The 17,496-nt window shown below is 38.6% G+C and overlaps 1 protein-coding gene across 2 annotated transcripts in view; it reads right to left on the bottom strand.

The window, feature by feature from the left end:
• Positions 1–17,496, bottom strand: part of plxna4 (plexin A4) — a 239,317-nt gene that overhangs the window by 219,890 nt on the left and 1,931 nt on the right. Inside the window, exon 1 of one of the 2 annotated variants that reach the window (XM_015029532.1) lies at positions 16,535–17,119. The exons of the other annotated variant lie outside the window; for it this stretch is intronic. The gene's annotated coding sequence lies outside the window, so the exon portion shown is untranslated. Of the gene's footprint in view, positions 1–16,534; positions 17,120–17,496 lie in introns of those variants that run through there. 2 annotated transcript variants of the gene reach the window in all.

Below are 17,496 nucleotides of genomic sequence, written 5' to 3'. Positions count from 1 at the left end.
GCAATTCTGATCTTTCATCCTTACCTATTTATGGTTAGAACACAAACATGTTGGCATTGCTGGCTTGTACATTGCTCTTGTTATACTTGGCAGTAACCACAGGTGAAGGTGCTATGGATGGTGATGCTCAGGTGGGGAGTTTTCCTTCTCCAGTGCTTTAGGTGGTCTCTGGCTGTTCTGCTATGTTGTCCCATTCATTCCTCATCTGAGCTTCACTGGACCACTGCCCTTAAACAAAAAGTAAAAATTTATAAACCAAAGCTCATATGATCTTCAATACATTTTTGTGTACACACACACACACACAGCACAGCCCTACTTTTACATTATTATGTAATTTACCAGAATGACATGGGGTGCTCTAATCTGCTAAATAAAGCAGCATAACGTGATGGTGTTTGGTGACGATCATGTGACAGTTGATAAAAACTATGATTCTCTTGGCAATTAAAAGAAAAATCATGCAGTGTTAAAATCAGTAACAGGTCAATTTATATTTTTCAATTGGGAGAATGTCATCATAATAGCAAGGTCAGACAACTGCCGCTGACGACACAGAGGGAGGGGGAAGAATGGCCGTTTTCCTGAAACAGTCCTCAACTTAAAGTTTGACTGAAAAAACAGCTGCCATCTGTTGTGCTCCCAATTGAAAAACAGCCAAGGTAAAGCTTAAGTAGTGAAGCATCTACACATCAAATCCACACTAATTTGTTAAGTGGAAACTGTTATTTGTTTTGGGAGTTTATCTACAGTTTGAAGATAATGTCTTCAAACGGTAAAATCGGCCAACATTCAGTTAAACGTTTAGCTAGCTTAGCATGACTTTAGTCCTAAGAAAAAGTTCACCGGTACATCACGATCAGCACGCATTATTATGCAGATTTATATTGCTGTGTAAACATTTTCGATACACCTCGAGATTCAAATCAAGTAAAAAGTTTCTTACCTTTTGGTTGGGAAAAAAAAAAAAGCCAACCCTTCAAGAGAAAGAAAGCGCTCAACTAACCGTTTTTTTTTTTCTTTTTTCGTTTTTTTTTTTAACCGTCCTCAACTGTCCAATGAAGAATTTTCTAGAGTGGGGGGGTGGGGCTTGAAAATATCTCACGATATTTTCAAAATATCACAAGATTTATATATATATATATATATATATATATACACACACATCTCAGAGGTCATTTTAACAGAATATTTTCCGTGTTTGACCGGTTATTTTTTTAAACGACCATACAATTTAAAGCCTGTCATTTGACATGTTGTAATTACCACCCTTGACTGGTGCACATGGGCAGACATTAGACTTTACGCAAAGATTTGCCTTAAATCAATTAATAAAAAAATAATTTCTGAATATCATCTCATGGACTCTGAACTAAATGCGTCTTTCTGACCGAGAGCTGACATGTTGAAGAATTATGGAACGGACGCTTTGGAGCATCTGGTTAGGAAGTGCGTTCCAAACCTTTGGTTGAAATGGCGACTTTAATTCAAGTCGAGAATGCAACATTGTGTTAATCCACTTATCTAAACAGAGGAGCCAGCAATTTATCTTGAGGAAATAAATAACAGTGTAGAAGTTAATTAGACCGTAACATGCGCAGTGCACTGCACAACCAATGTGGGCGCTGCTCCGCTGCTGTGAAGAATTAAACTTAACTCATCCTGCGGTTGAGTTAACCGCAGGATGAGTTAACGTTCACCCAGAAGGTGCACGTTACCTTCCAACGCCCAGAAGGAGAGCGGCACTCAGGAGGTCCGTTTTGGAGAAGCGAAACCATGCAAAAAAAAATCCTCTTGAAAGTTCTGTTAATTTAAGTGGAAACGTTTAAATCTAATTTATTATAAGTTATTGGGGCCACAGTCAGTGGTTTTTGTCACTATGGAGAAAACATTTGATGCATTCATCTGCTTTATGTGTGATGGGATCTGGATTTGTGGTTCAACTAGGTCAGGGGTCGGCAACCCAAAATGTTGAAAGAGCCATATTGGACCAAAAAAAAAAAAAAAAAAAATCTGTCTGGAGCCGCAAAAAATTAAAAGCCTTATAATGAAGGCAACGCAGGCTTTAAATGTTTATATTAGCTATTTTAGCCTATTATCAAAACGACTAAGAGCATTTAATCATGAGCATTCATGATTAAATGTTTGTTATCCCTGCAGTGCGTCCTGAAGGGAATGACGCACCATGTGACTACTTTGTTGTATGGTGGTGCTTTAAGTTTACCTCCCGTTACTATGTTAATGTTAGGTTTCGTTGCATTGATAAAATTAAATAAATGCAAAAAAGAAAAGATTTTTGATGTCATTTTTATCATGAAGATCGGCAGGGAAAGGGCCATTTTTTGCATAACAACAATCGCTCCTTGAAAATAATCACGTTATGCATGTGATCGAAAAAACAACAAAACGGAATGTGCTTAACGTGCCGATTAAAATTGTAGGGGTGGCTTATAGTAAGGTATGCTCTCTAGTCCGGAAAGTACAGTACTCTTTCTTATTTGGCAACTTCTTGCTACAGAGCAAACGTACAGGTAATCCTTCCTCATTGGCAATGAATGCAAATGATTCGGTCCAAGAATTGTAGAATCTCTCCTTGGCTGTTTTCCTCTTTTCCCATTTGCCATCCATGGCCCACCACACACCCGTCGGTTTGTTTACAGCCACCTGCCTCGCATCCCACCCAGTTGAAAGAAACGTGTCATAGGCTGACGCAAATCTTTGTTGACATACATGTTGAAATTTTATATTTATTCTACAAATTTTTATAGCATTGGAAAATGTTAAGAATGATTGTGTCATGTTTGTCCTCCTACAGAAATCGTATTTAAACAAAAAATATATTTCCCACCCCCATCTTTTCCCATTTTCAAATGTGGCACTATGAAAGAGAACAAGGCATGAAAATAGTAGTCCCCCGCCCCCCATTTTATTTTAGCAAGAAACTAGCGTTGGAGTTTTATTGTTCCTAGAAATGTTTGGGTTTCGCCATTGGAGGGCGCCCAGCGCCGCATGCAACAGCAGCTGATGCTCTGGCAGGCTTAAGAAGACCGCCATTGCTGAGATATTAGGAGCAGCTACTATAACCGCTGTACTTTCTGTTCACAGGTAAGCCGAGTCATAATATTTATATAGATCATAACGCAAGTAGCCTCTGATAGGTACCGAATTGCTGAAAAAAGGTGCTTCAATAGAACTGAACTGCCGAGCTGGATGTGAAGCCGGAGTTAGCACCAGGCTAAAGTAACGATCTCGCTCGTGTGGGCTCGGTTGGTCGGCTTAATAGGGCCGCAAAATGTTTTCTAAATATATGTATTGTTTGAGTTCAGTTAATGAAAGTATGTTGGAGTAGATGTATAGTGAAGTCAGTAGTGAGTATGCGTGTTTACTGTTGTGCCGCTCGTTGATTATTGTGGTTAGCGGTTGACGCTCTGGCAGGCTGAAGAAGTCTCCCATTGCTGAGAAAACAGCTTACAGCAGATATTACTATAACCGCTGTACTTTCTATTCACAGTTTGAACTAAATAAATATGCTACACAAGAAGTGACTGGGCCCATCATTTTCTGCGGTGTAAAACTTTTTTAAAAAGCTCCAGGGAGCCACTTGGGCAGCGCTAAAGAGCCGAGGGTTGCCGACCCCCGAACTAGGTGAATATTGACTAAACTAAGCGGCTAAATAGCCGATGTTAAGATTATAATTTGACAGGTAAAAAAAGAACATGACCGTTTTTTTTTTTTTTTTTTTTATGTTTTCGGTCAAGATGACGGATAACAAAACAGTCTAACACGACTTATATATATATATATATATATATATATATATATAGCTCAGACTTAGCATAGCTTTAATTTTGTGTTATTTTATTTTATAAAGCATTTTAAACTTATTTCACACCAGTTGGCTATTTTTTTAGTTAACTATATACTTTACATTATTATCAAATATTTCTATTAACACATAAATATAAGCGTCGGATTTGTCATAAAGTTGAAGTCTATGCCTCTGGCATAACTTGCCATTTATTTCACCTTTGTTTATGTGTATCCCATGTGATGTACATGTGATACACATGTGCATCACATGGGTTTTTACCACATAGTATTCCAAAATTCACAAAGTATTCCAAAACCAAGTAAACGTGATAATTTGTGTGAACCATGTGCATTTTTTATGTGGTACATGATTTTCAGATGTGACTTTTACATGTAAAATTAATGAGACTTTTATTACATATTCAGTATAATTACTCAATCTTTACATGGAAGAAAATTTGATCATATGTAGTGTACATATGAGAAATATGTGATCATATGTGACACATGCAATCCCATGTTGAATAAACCATGGATCACATGAACAAAATGCTTTATCGCATGTGGAACATGGGAACCACATGTGAATTTCATGGGATTTTTTTGTAAGGGTTGGTAGATAAGTTTCTGAGTGTGACAAACAAAGGTGTCGTAAATACCTGTATTGCTTCCACCCCCCACAAATCCTCCTTTGTAGCATAGAGTTCAAAAGCACTTTGTTTTGTCATCATCCGTGATGGTTCAATATGATTGTCTTAGTATTGTGACAGTGCAGTATCACTGGTTAAATTGCACTCAACTTTGTGTTTCACACAGTAAGTTTACTCAAACATATGAACAAACCGAGACGTCCACACTCACATTCTTGGCTTAGGCTAAAGTGGGTACTGATGTGGTTTGTGATTGGTAGCGCGTTATCTGTGCAGATCTAGATCTCTAAAGTCATTAATAGAGTTGAAGGATTGCCATTAGCACCTCATTCTGATTGTGTAAGACTGTAGCTGAGTGCCTGAGAGGAAGGACTCTCAGATTTGGCACAGAACAGCAGCAACAGAGAACCAGTTATATCGTGAAATTAATAAATATCTGACCATCAACATCTGATCATATATGACAAAGATTCGCTCATGGAGCTATAATGATCAATTACCATCAAAAAATGAAGACAATAATATCCCAATCTGGATATACAAGATGGAAAATACTAAACTGTGTGTAAAAATTACACTTACCCAATATGAGCTCTCCTTTCAGGGCAGTATTTTTAGAGTGAAATTTGTGGTAACGTTTTCTTTAGCAAGCAGCCTTTTGTCTCCTCCTTACCCAATTTTCTCACTTCTTTTTTTAACTGGTTTGAAGCATACATTTTCCCTATCAAGACAGACTAATTATGAGTCGATGTAGCCTTGACACGCAAAACTGAAAGAAGGCCAAATAGTAGTGTATTTGTGTACGACTGTATTTCAGTGAAATGGACTCAAATAACCTTGCTCTTTAAGTGCTTGAAGTTGAAGTCTGCTGGGCTTCTTCTCTTGTTTCTTAAATACATGACAACTCTGATCTAAAGACAACTCTTAACCTTGCAGCTTACATATTCTTCCTTCAAGATGTTTTTGACCCAGCAATGTTATCTTTCCACATCAACTCACAACCACAAATATCATAAAAACTTCCACTTGGACATACAGATCTACCTCAATCACCTTTTCTATTCATCAATATCCAGACAATCTAGTCACACTGCAAGCTGTAACAAATGGAGCTCCAATCATATTTCACATAGTGGAAATAATGTTAATAAAGTTAAAAACAACTGAAAATGAGGCCCCAGAATCTAAGAAAATAGTTGGGACAAAATGCAGATATCAAAAGGAGCTTAGGCTAAGAACCAAATGGGAGAATATATTAAAGGATGCACCACACAAAAAAGCACCAATGCTTTACTACTACTGTACATCATTGCATTCCAGGAGTTAGAACTATAATCCACCAAAGCATTGCCTCCAAGCACAACAGCCCAATAACATGAAAGTTAAAAAAAAAAAACAACAAAAAAGCTATGTTTTAATGTGGAGTTTCTTTAATTAAATTTTAGCTTCTCCAATTCTGGGGGTAGTCACCAGAACACAAATATAAGAAGACATTGTTTGAGATAATAAGATTTCCCATTTAAATTTGGAATTGAGCCAACAGACAAGCTAAAACAGAACTGTGGGGCTTGTTTGCATTTGTATTTAAAGCCTACACTGTCAGTGAGGGAATGAAACTAAAGAGCATACACACAAATGTATTGGAAAAGATATTGACAGTTAAGATGGGTTTTGTTAAAATCAGGGGAAAAAGCAGCAACAACTTTTTCCTCTTCTGTGGAAAAAGCCTGTACAGGACCATAAAAATGGGTCAGACTAATTAAATTCAGAGAATATGAATAACACTGTTTAATTCCTGTACAAACATGCCAAATTACCTTTAGCGAAAAGTACCAACATGTAGACATAATGACAGGGCTTCTGGGAGAAGGTGCGGAGGAGTTGTGGACCAGGTTCAGACAAGTTTAACACTACTGGTGCCTTGAGGGACAGTGCAGACAACTTTCACCGCATTATTTGAATAAATCAGCAGTGGGCAAAGGATAACAGTAAAATAAAAAGAGAATGTCACTGCAACAGAACTTGGAGACATCGGAAAAATACAGCAGAAAGTAGCACTAATACACATGTACACGAATAACTGAGTGTGAATACAAGGCTGGTTTTCGCTAAAAACACTTGCCCATCAAAAAAATCCTCAACACATTTATCATTCCAGTATCAGACATCATAAAAAGGTGTTAATTTTCAACTGGTTTGAGCTTGCCAGGGACCAGAACAAAGAAGAAAAAAAAAAAACATGACACACTAAAGTGACTGCTTCTGAAGCAACCCTCAAGCAAAATCAGGTTTTTTGACGAGTTCACTTTACATGATTAGACTTGCTCAGGCTCAAATATCTTGTGACAGTTTGTTTTTAATGTTCATCCCGATTTTAGCTCCTTCTTTCTGCATCATGCAGTAACAGCAGGTAGTTTCTGAAACAGAGTTGACCTCTAAGATTAACTTCTTAGACAGGGAAGCTTGATAAATCTGAAGGCTTTGTGGGATGATTATGGTAAAAACAAACAGCTGTTTTAATGCATCTCCAAATCTCCTTCTACTGTAGTTTTTTTTTTTTTTAATGACCTTGTAGTTTTACACGGACTTGGATAAGACAAAACCAAAAAGGATAAGAATGGTTTTGGGGTTTGTTTGTTTTTTATAACTTTTCCCATTTTGTACACCCAGAGGAACACACAAATCTACACTAAAGCAGATCACAATGCACATCTGTGAGCCTCATCAGAGCAGTGGATGATTTGGTTTACTCAAAGCACATGGATTAGAGCCCTCCCTTTTAATCCTTAGAAGACATGTCTTTAAGATGCCAGTTCTGGTTTATGACACACAGCTGGAAGAAGAATAGCTGCTTGTTCCATTATTAATCTGTTACTTTTTTCTACTTTACCATATCTCTTGTTCCACTAAGGGAGAAAATACTATTTATTAAAGGAAACGCAAACCAGTACATCGTAATTATGACATCAACATTTAAGAAAATGGCACTTGGGTCAGTTTAAGTGTATTTTCTTAAAGAAAACTACAGCTTAGCAGGACTATGTAATTATGCATTAAATCACTGGCAAATGTGGTTATCAGAATTTCACTGAAAAAAAAAAATATTCATAAATCAAATGTCACAGCAAAGAAAAAGAAATCACAAATGTCTGATTTATAAAATCACAAAATAAAAAACGAATGTATAAAATCAATGTTCCAAAGCTTTTTGTATTCTCCACAAAAAAGGCAAAGGGAAAAAAGTAGCAAAAAGAAAACTTTATAAAACTACACACTTTAATTCTCTACAGGGAATTGTTTAATTTGTACTTGAAAATAATTTCCAAAAATGCATTATCGTCTGTATGCCAAGTTACAGTAATATTTGTACTGCATTACAGAACTTAGAGGAAATTCTTAAAATATACGTTTGTCAGTACATCTATGCTATGACTGCTACTAAAACTATTGCAAACTACAATAACTAAACTTCTAATTTAAAAAAAAACATCTTTGTAGAGTCACTCATGGTATGTTTTCATCAACAGATTTACAGTATTTATGATCACTTACCATGAACAGAAAAAAATGATTCAGTTTTAAAATTTACAGGACAATACTGGATATTGTTTTTTTTACACTTGAATGTTTGACAATGACCGACGGTCATTTACCTAGAATACCTCAAATTGTGTTTTGCAGTGTATCCGCTGTAATAAAAAACTAAAGTTGCAGAAGGAGACTGATACGTCTACTGAAAATGCACCTCTGATGCTTTTTCAATCTTGACTTTTTAGTTTTCACTGACAGAAAAAGACATGCAGCCTTGTTCAAACTACATTCTTGAGGGAGGGGGGGGCGGGGGGAATCATGTCATAGTTTGTCTTCCTGTTCATATCCCGATCCATGACACATTACCTCAGTCTGTGCCTTGTGGGATAGATGGAAAATGTGGGACACACCAGGGAAGACAGAATGTCTACACCTGCAGAGACTTGCAGCCTCGACTGTAACAATCTCAGAATACTGAAAAATGAGCAGTTTGACAAGATGTGTCAAATGTGCCCTTACAGCTGCTGAGATATTCCCGTTTTAAGCACATTCGGTGAATTGTGCCGTACAACTGCTACCACCCGGATCTGATAAACGAGCAGAAGTGGCAAAGTGGATGTGTAATTTCCATAAAAGGTCAAAGTGAAAATGAGAAATTTATTAGAAGAAATGACTATGATTAAGTGACTTGATATTTAACTTTCTCTACAAACTAAATATAGTCACGTCCTTACATTTTTTTTTTTTTATGTACTTGTGCACACATGGCAATCTTTTTCTGTGCACCATTTTTGACAAACACATCCAAACACTAAAACCAATGTTGTCATAAAGTCATAGCAGGTAATAATTGCCAGTAATTTTAAATAATTGTCTGTAATTATGGAAAGCAGCCCACTGTGAGCTAGAAATGAAAGTGTTTACAATATTGATGTTTAACTAGTGAAATCATTGCATTAGAGTAATTTATGCAGCATAATGATGCCCATTTACGTAAATTTGAATAACCTTAGAAACTTTCAAAAAGGTTAGAAAGTATTTTCACATTTTCTCCTGTAGTGTAATTCTAAGCTTAGAGCTTGAAAATTGAAACAATAATTATGTAAAATACATATCACAAAAATGTAATTTGGGGGAAAAAAATCAATAAAAAAAATGGTCCCTTTGTTGCTTTTTTAAGGATTTTATTTGAACATTAGCAAAAAAACAAAAGAAGCAAAGAGGAATGGCAAAGATTAGTACAAAGCGTTCCAAGAACTTATTCTATTTTCATTAACAATCTAAAAACCATGCAATGGAGGTGAAAACCTAAGAAATTTACCTGAAAACAAAGCTGTTAACTAAATGTACAAGCAAAACCTTCTTCACCCGAGTCAAACGTGAGAAGTAGACCACCAACTGAGAAATGGATAAACCGAGTTTACACTTGATTACATAACTTTTCACAGCTTATCCCTACTTATTGGTTACCTACTACTAAATGCTTCTCCTTTTACCTCCATCTCCAAGCCTGTGGCATAAACACATCAGACAAGCTTTCAAGCCAAAAGTCATATAAAGCAGTGAGCAAGAGGATGCAAAATTGTTATTTAGCATTTCACCACACTCTTCTCCCCTCTTCTGCCGTGCATTGGAGTTTCATGGAGTCACGGTCATTTTTAAGCTTGAAGTGAGATGGAGAAAACACTTTTGAACACATGCTAACGCGTGGTCCTGCATATTTGGTTTCAGCATCTGCCTGCCGGGCCCGCAACAGCCCAGTCAAAGCTCAGCTGGAACAACCGCCATGACAATTGCAGAACGAAGGGACAAGAAGAGAAAATGGTTGAAGGGAGGAATAAAACCCTCAAGCATTTTTTACATCCGTTTGTAAACTCAGATGATACGATGAATTTCTGGCTCACCAGAAATTCATCGTTTTAATGCCCCTGCAGTAAGCAGGATTGTAAAATAGTATGAATCAGCAGCGTGAAACTCTCGACTTCAAGGGCGAGGGCTCTGCAGCTGTTAGATGTGTCACTAGCCCCCCCAAAAAACTATTTGTATCACAAATTATTATTTAACTGATTAATGACTAAAAATGGGAAGACTTCATCTGATATAAAAGTCCAAAATCATACATTCAAATCTTGCTCTTCATTCAAACTGCAATAATTAAACTGCTGAAAGTCCAAGACTTAGCTGAAAAAAAATAAATGCAAGGTTTTATGCCAAGTAAGCAAAAAAAAAAAAAAAAAAGTCTCCAACTGACTGGTGCGAGTTTGGCTGCGAGTCAATCAATGCCTTTGCACAGACATAAGCCATCCCAAATCCTATCAACAGAAAAAAGATACTCAGGAAAGGCAAAACGGAGTCTTACACAGAAAGAAGGAAAACACAAAACCCTGTGTAAGTCTCGCTAATTCTTTCTGTAACATTCCTCAAGTTATGCCGCGAGACAGCGATGCGCCCTTAGGGGAGGGAGAACAGGAAGAGGTGGAGTCATCATAAAGAAGGAATAACACCGAGTTGATTCTCACTCAATCTCACTACCTTCTGGCTAAAAAAGCAGCAGGGGTTCCCCCTTAAACCTGCTGTTCTACAATTACTGTGATAGCACTGAATATTGATGTTCACCGACACTGAGGGGGGACTGAAAGTGTCGAGGTAAAAGAACGAGTGTAACAGCATGGGGATGAGACAAAAATAGAAGGGTATATCATCATTAAATTCTCAAAGGAAACCTGCAGGATCCCTCCTCCTAGCACAGTGAATTGTCTCTGTAAATAAAATATAGTAATAATCTTGGTATACTTGATTATACATTATATATATCCTTAGAGAAGTCTGCAAACAGTCAATGAGAGCAATACCACATTTCAATAAGTAAATTATAACTGCAGATCTATTCTCGGCTATGTTGTTATTGGCTACATTCTGTTTTTTTTTGTTTTTTTTAAATGAAAGCTCTCCCGTGTGTGTATGTGTCTTTTTTTTAACATTCCCACTTTGAAACGATGCTTTGAGAGCTCACAACTAAAAAGGAAGTCACTGACCTCTTTCAACACCAAACATCGAGCATCGATTCTCTTTTCAAGCTGAAACAAGTTCAATTTTTCTAAAGAGCACCACTTATTAAGGTCAATCCACAGCTTCAGCAAAGTAATAAAGTTCAAGAAGAGTTGAGGCCTATGATGAGGGTAACTTTTAGGAGCAAACACACCACAAACAACCTTTGGAAGAATGTTGAAGAGGCTTCATGCACTGTTGCTCGAAAAGGTTAAGCTCTAGATTCTCAAACTAACAAGAAAAGGCTGACCTACAAGCAATTTTTCCAAGTAAAAGAATATGGTGAATTGAAAATGATTTATACTTCTGCAAAATGATTTGTACCTCTGTCACAAAGGCAAACATTTTAATGTTAATCGTATTGTTTTTACTCTTCTGTGCATAAAAGCATAAACCCAGATTGGATAGAGTGTAAACAGTAATTTTTAAGTCTACCCACAATCAGATTTGTTGGTAAACCACCTTAAAACTATTATAAAATAAATTTGTGTTGGTGATTATAGATTGAAAAGTTTTAAAAAGTATAAAAACTTCTCAAAGTTTACAGATTTTAAAATTAGGTTTAGTGAATGAATAATAAAATAGTCAATGCAGCATGTTGTGCAAATCGGAGGGGGAAAAAAACAGTTTAACTGAGTAAGATGATCATATTTAGAAGAGTGGGTCTCTTTCTGATCTGGACTAATGGAGCATGCAAGTACGTGTGTGCGTGTGCTACAACACGGATTTCTACATTTCTTTGCAAGGACCAGGATGAAAACAGAATTAGGAACTTAATCCTTGCGTGGACTTTGGGCATCAGTGAAGGAGCAAATGAGAGTGAATGTAAGTGCGACAAAAAGCCCCAAGACTGCCTGCAATTTTCTCATCATTTCATGCATCTGAAACAAAACTAATTTACTGCTCGTCACGCTTGGCTTGACATACACAAGCGTAGAACCAATATGCCACAGCGCGTCAACTGCCGCTGCATCAAAGAGAACTGTTTATACATCAGAGCCACAGCTCCATATGAATCACAGAGACCTGGGAGAAACGCCTAATATGGTCTTATCAAAACGAGCAGTCTGGCAAACCCACTGATATGCTGGTGCCTGTCCACATCGCCCTGCCTCCCGTCTACAACAACATCCTTTTCTCTGTTTATACCCTTCCTCATAGGTCATTCCAATGTCACAGCAGTCTGTTTTTTTTGCCTGGCACCATACACAAACACACGCAGATAAAGTTATGCGCTTGGAGTAAGGAAGAAAGATATAGAAGGGGAAAGCTAGAGGCAGAAACTGTGAGAGAGAAGGACTGAGTAATAAGATGAAATAATAGCGCCAGAGAATACTAGAGGGAGGAAAGAAAAGCGGTGCAGCTGTGATGGAGCATGTGCATGTGTTAAACCCCTTAAAAAGGCAAGTGAAATCTTAATAGGACTCTGCAGTCAAGAGATGTTCTTAACAGTAAAAACATATACACATACAAATCTTTCTAGTTTTGAAGCATATGCTGACTTTACTGTTCAGATGAAAGCAACGGTTCTCATTAAAATGGATGCTGTCTCACGTATTGATTTATTCTCACAGCGTTCACAAATCTTTTTGTTTGGAGATCCTCAATTCGGATTTTGCTGTCATGGCTGGGGCAGACATCGATATGTAGTGCAGTGGTGCATAACAAAAGGCTTAATTACACACTTGTAAACCGTTATTCCTTTAATGCAGCATACATTTTTCTGCATGAAACCAATTATCCGAGTTGGTGCGATCCATGGGTCTGACCTTAATGGAAGCATGGCATGAAGCAAGACCACTGCTGAAAGAACGCCAGAAGAAATGCAGTCGTTTGCTATTCGGGTAGGAAACATGTTGAAGAAGAGGCAAATCTCACTGAACAATACGTTCCCACAGTGATACATGGTGGTGGCAGCATATCAGATTTGTGGAGAAGCTTTTCTTCAGCAGAAAGAAGAAAAGTTTCAGCTTCAGTTTGTCCAAGCTGAAGAGACGATGGATAGAGCTAAAAATAAGGCAATCTGTTAGACAGTTAGGGGAAAGTACTTGACACAGGGTCAGAGTTTTAACATTACAACAAAACAAGTATTGCCAGTTAAACAACAGAACTGTTTAGATCACAGCACACTTGTCCTAGTCAAAGTCTGAGACCTAAAAATCTAATTATCCAAACGTGAAAGAGACATATCACACCTCCAAAAGCTGGAAATGCAGCATAAAGTGGTTCTACAAAGTGTTGACTCAAATGGCACCACTTTTATGTACAATTTGTCTTCCACTGGAGTGATGCACTATTTTGTGATTTTTCTCTCTCGCTCATTTTTAAAAAAATAAAATGCATTAAAGTTTGATAGTAGTGTCACTATAGGTGAAAAAGTATGAGAGAGATGAAAAGGTCAAGGTATTGAAGCAAACTATTATCAAAGCTAAAAAAAAAAGGAAGGAAGGAATCACTCCACCTAAAACCTGCTTTCAGGTTAACATCCCTGTCATTGCTCTGAAATATGCTAGACACATGACGGCAGGAAGAACAGTTGGGGACACAGACATACAATTTGCAATCTCCTCTGTGGTGTTGGGTGGCGTGAGAGAGGAGCGAGCCTAATTGGACACTGGCCTGTGTCTGGTAGTCCTGTCACAGCCCACAGGGGTGTAAGTGTGTACAAGTGAGGGAGGGAGGGGAGGGAAACAGAGGGAGAGAGAATGAGAACAAACAGAGAACTCCATTCAGGTCTAATTCACAGACGCATCATTCAGTCTGACATGACGATACGTCTCTGTGACCGAAGTATTCATATGGGGCCTCGCCAGCCATTCACAGACGCATCATTCACACCCACACTCAGCCACACAAACACACTTCCGCTGGATCTTGCCTACATGGCCACTAGGCATTTATATCACTATGGAGAATCTGTCAAGAGATTTTCCCCGTTCATATTCAGTTAGTTTTCCCTTGACATGAATACACTGCAAAGATTTTATGTGGCGCTTATTCTTGCAAGGGTACTGCCCCCAAAACGCAGTTAATGTCTTCCACTACCAAGGCTGGAGTGAGAGTTTATCCATTAGGAAGTCATAATATTGACAAGGCTTGCTCTTGTCAAACTGCAGCGCTATAGCCGTAACATTGGCCGACACACCGGGGCTGGTATGTCGATGTGAGGTGCTTATGTGCCAATAAAAGCTGCCGTTCCAAGTCCTATGGCAGCCTTTGATTGACGGCACGCAGGAAGAGGAAGGGAAAATTTGCACGGCTGAGGGTGTTACTACGTTCACAGAAGTCAACACGCAGTTGGAATTTGATGAAAAGACAAGGATGCAAGATGATGACAAAATGGGATTATCAGACTGCTTTGGAACTAAATATTTTTTTTGCTCCTGGATAGCTGCAACAGCAGAATACACACAGCTTATGAGTACGCACATGCAGAGATGTGTTAAAATAAGATATCAAATAAAACCCAACAAGTTGTCATGCTAACAGATGCAAAGTAGTCAACGTGCAATTTGAAATCATGCACATGAATCTCAAAAGCCAAGTAGTTTTCAGCAAGTTATTCCCTGTACGTTTGAGACAGATGTGACTGTAGTATCCAACCAGGTTCTTCCAAGAACAAAAATCCAAGACTTCAGTAAGAAATACACAATTTCTCATGACAATAGAAGCACATAGGAATCAAACTATCTGCCTCACAGCCTGTGAACCACATTGACCCTTATGGATTTCCCACCTACAGCCTTGTCCTTTTACCCTACCTGCTATATTGAGGGTGATTTAATTTAAATAAGGTATGTAGTACTTTCGATTCAAAATTCCAAAGTCAAGTAGAGATTTGACAAATAATAGTGATCTTTACAAAAATTATAGGATGATCTAAATTGGATTTGCAAGAGTAAGAGCGAATTTATACACAGAGTCCAAGTTCTAAGTGGATGTAAGGAGAGAGAAACCAGTAGAGGGGCTCAGAGCCACTGCTGTAACAGGATTCTGCATCATCTACAGGCAGGAGATACAGCTTTCTGTGCATGAGGTGAAAATAATAGTGAGAGCAAGGGAGGAGAGGATGGAGGATAGATGTAATGATAAAGAGAGCTAAGGAATAATGTACAAGACAGATTTTTACCACAACACATAATTCATACTGAAAGGCTGAATATGCAGCATGTCAAAACAGTCTGCAATGTCATGCTTCTTTCTCTTTTATCTCAAATACAGTTTTAGCACCAACAAACCTTCAAACTCAAATACAGATGACAGCCTGCAGTAAAATGACCCTGAGTTAGGCAGAACAAGGCGATGGGTGACCTTGCAACACAACAAATGACAAACGAAAATTCTTAGTTTTTAACTTTGAGTATTGAGATCCCTACATCATTTGCTGTGAAAATAAAAAAATGTATGCTAAATAAATCGGTTTCAATTTCCCCTTTATACTAAGCCACATTATAGTTATTTTGACAGAGTTAAAAAAAAAAAAGAATTTGAGCATGCAAAGGGTTAAAATCTGCACAAACAACATTTTAATTCCTAAAACAAGTTTATGTCTAATCTTCTAAGTACCATAAAATTAAAACAGTTCTGCCACTACAATAAATAATTTACTGACATTAAACTTAGACAAAGTCTAGTCTGATAACAGGATGGCCTCTGATGTTAAACCCAGTCTTAAATGTTCCATTTCAAAAACTTAAAAGGTGGTATATCCCAGTGACCTGAGCTGCTCTGAAAGAAGGAAGCTTTAAAAAAAAGTTTTCAGAATGTATACAAAGTTCCTCCATAATTTATATTTATTGTGAAAACAAAGAACACGCAGAAAAGTTATCCTTAACATGTCGACTTAGTCTGCATAAAATCCATCCAACATTAAATCATAACACCTTATTGAAATGAAACTCCAAATTTTCAGAAAGCCATATCCTCTAAATATGTCAGATAAGACCGTGGGAAATGGAGCGTTACTTAGTTTGACCATTTCAATAATTTAAAGCAAAGTCTAGACTGATTCCTTTTGAAGTCAAGCAGTCTGTACGCCCCTATATTTAAAGCAAAGCATGTACATTACTTCAATCCCTTTAGGCACCATGTATGACGAATATTTAATCATTTTAAAGAGAGGACGACTAACAGTTTGGGATGCTGTTCTCGTCGGCTCACATGAAGGGCACTGGCAGCGCAAAAATTAGGTGACTCGGGCAACATGAGGTGCCGAATCAAGCGGAGAAGGAAGGGGATTTAGTTTTCTGCAGTCCTAAATATAAAAAGTCATACTGTTGTGAGGGACAGGTGACTGATCCTGCAGCGGGATAAAGTCTGTCCGATCGCTTGAGCTGAGCGGACATGGCGCAGCTAGAACAGGTGCAACACGCCTCCTGTCACCTGGCTGGTGCAGTGGGAAGCCCAGCCTCATCTACGGCTATTAACGCATCAAAAGCGCTATAAAAATAGTCCTGATGGATGGAACTAACCTCTTAAAAAGACAATTCCCTTACCTGTAATCTATGCAGATATCAGTCACAACCGCATCGACACTGCGGAGAAGGGGCACCTCCACAGCAAATCCCAACTCTGCTCACTCCCTCCCCAAAAATGAGAAAGGTTCAGAATAACGATATATCCTGATCAAGCGGCTTGTTCACTTTAAATCCCGGACAGCGGCACAGTTAAAAATGCGATTCCTGCACTGGGAAAAAGAAATAGCAGCACACTTCCAGCGGCATTCCCCGATCAGCAGGGCTCTACACCAAGCCGCTTTGAGCGCTCTGAGACCCGGGAGCCGCACCTCCCATCTCCTGGCGAGGACGCACTTGGTATGCCGTGGGAAAAGCCGCTGCGCCGTACACGGGATATACCGCAGGAGGCTGCGTCTGTGTGCGTGAAGGTGCGTGCGTGTAGTGTAGATGTGACTCAGTGCGGTGCTCCTGCCCTACTGAGGTGCTGAGGCTGCTGCAGCGGAGTGCGAAAGAGAGAGGGAAGGGAGGACGGAGGGAGGGACGGACAGAGGTGGAGAGGAAGGCAAGCAGAGTTGTTCCAGCTTCGGGTCGAGAGGATGGAGCTTCGACGAATGTTTTCACCTGCGTCCCTGACTCGTCCGCAGTGACATCCCAGATCGAAGGGCGGGGTTTGGGGGGGGATTTGGTTTATCTTAAATTCTTGGAGCCTGGCTGGAGGCTCAATGCGCATTTAGACCATAACAATACAGCCCGCATCAAAGAGGAGTATTTGTAAGGCAGAAGTACTCCTCACAAGGATCTAAAGCACGCCACTCCTGCCATTTTAATGACCGCATGTTTACGAAACCAACCAAATTATGCAATTAATAACTGCGTTTCTAACCTTTCAAATCACAGAGGGACAACATGTAGTAGTAAGCTTTGTAAAATGTGCAGCGATGCCAGGAGAGTGTTTCTGTAATGCGTTCATCTCGCTAAGAATGGGATTTGGCAATGCCAAA

This window comes from Poecilia latipinna, unplaced genomic scaffold (assembly GCF_001443285.1).
Source record: "Poecilia latipinna isolate Pla-1442-1.1 unplaced genomic scaffold, P_latipinna-1.0 Scaffold156, whole genome shotgun sequence".
Taxonomy (NCBI): domain Eukaryota; kingdom Metazoa; phylum Chordata; class Actinopteri; order Cyprinodontiformes; family Poeciliidae; genus Poecilia; species Poecilia latipinna.
The sequence above is the reverse complement of the archived record's forward strand: the minus strand, read 5'-3'. Positions and strand labels throughout refer to the sequence as shown.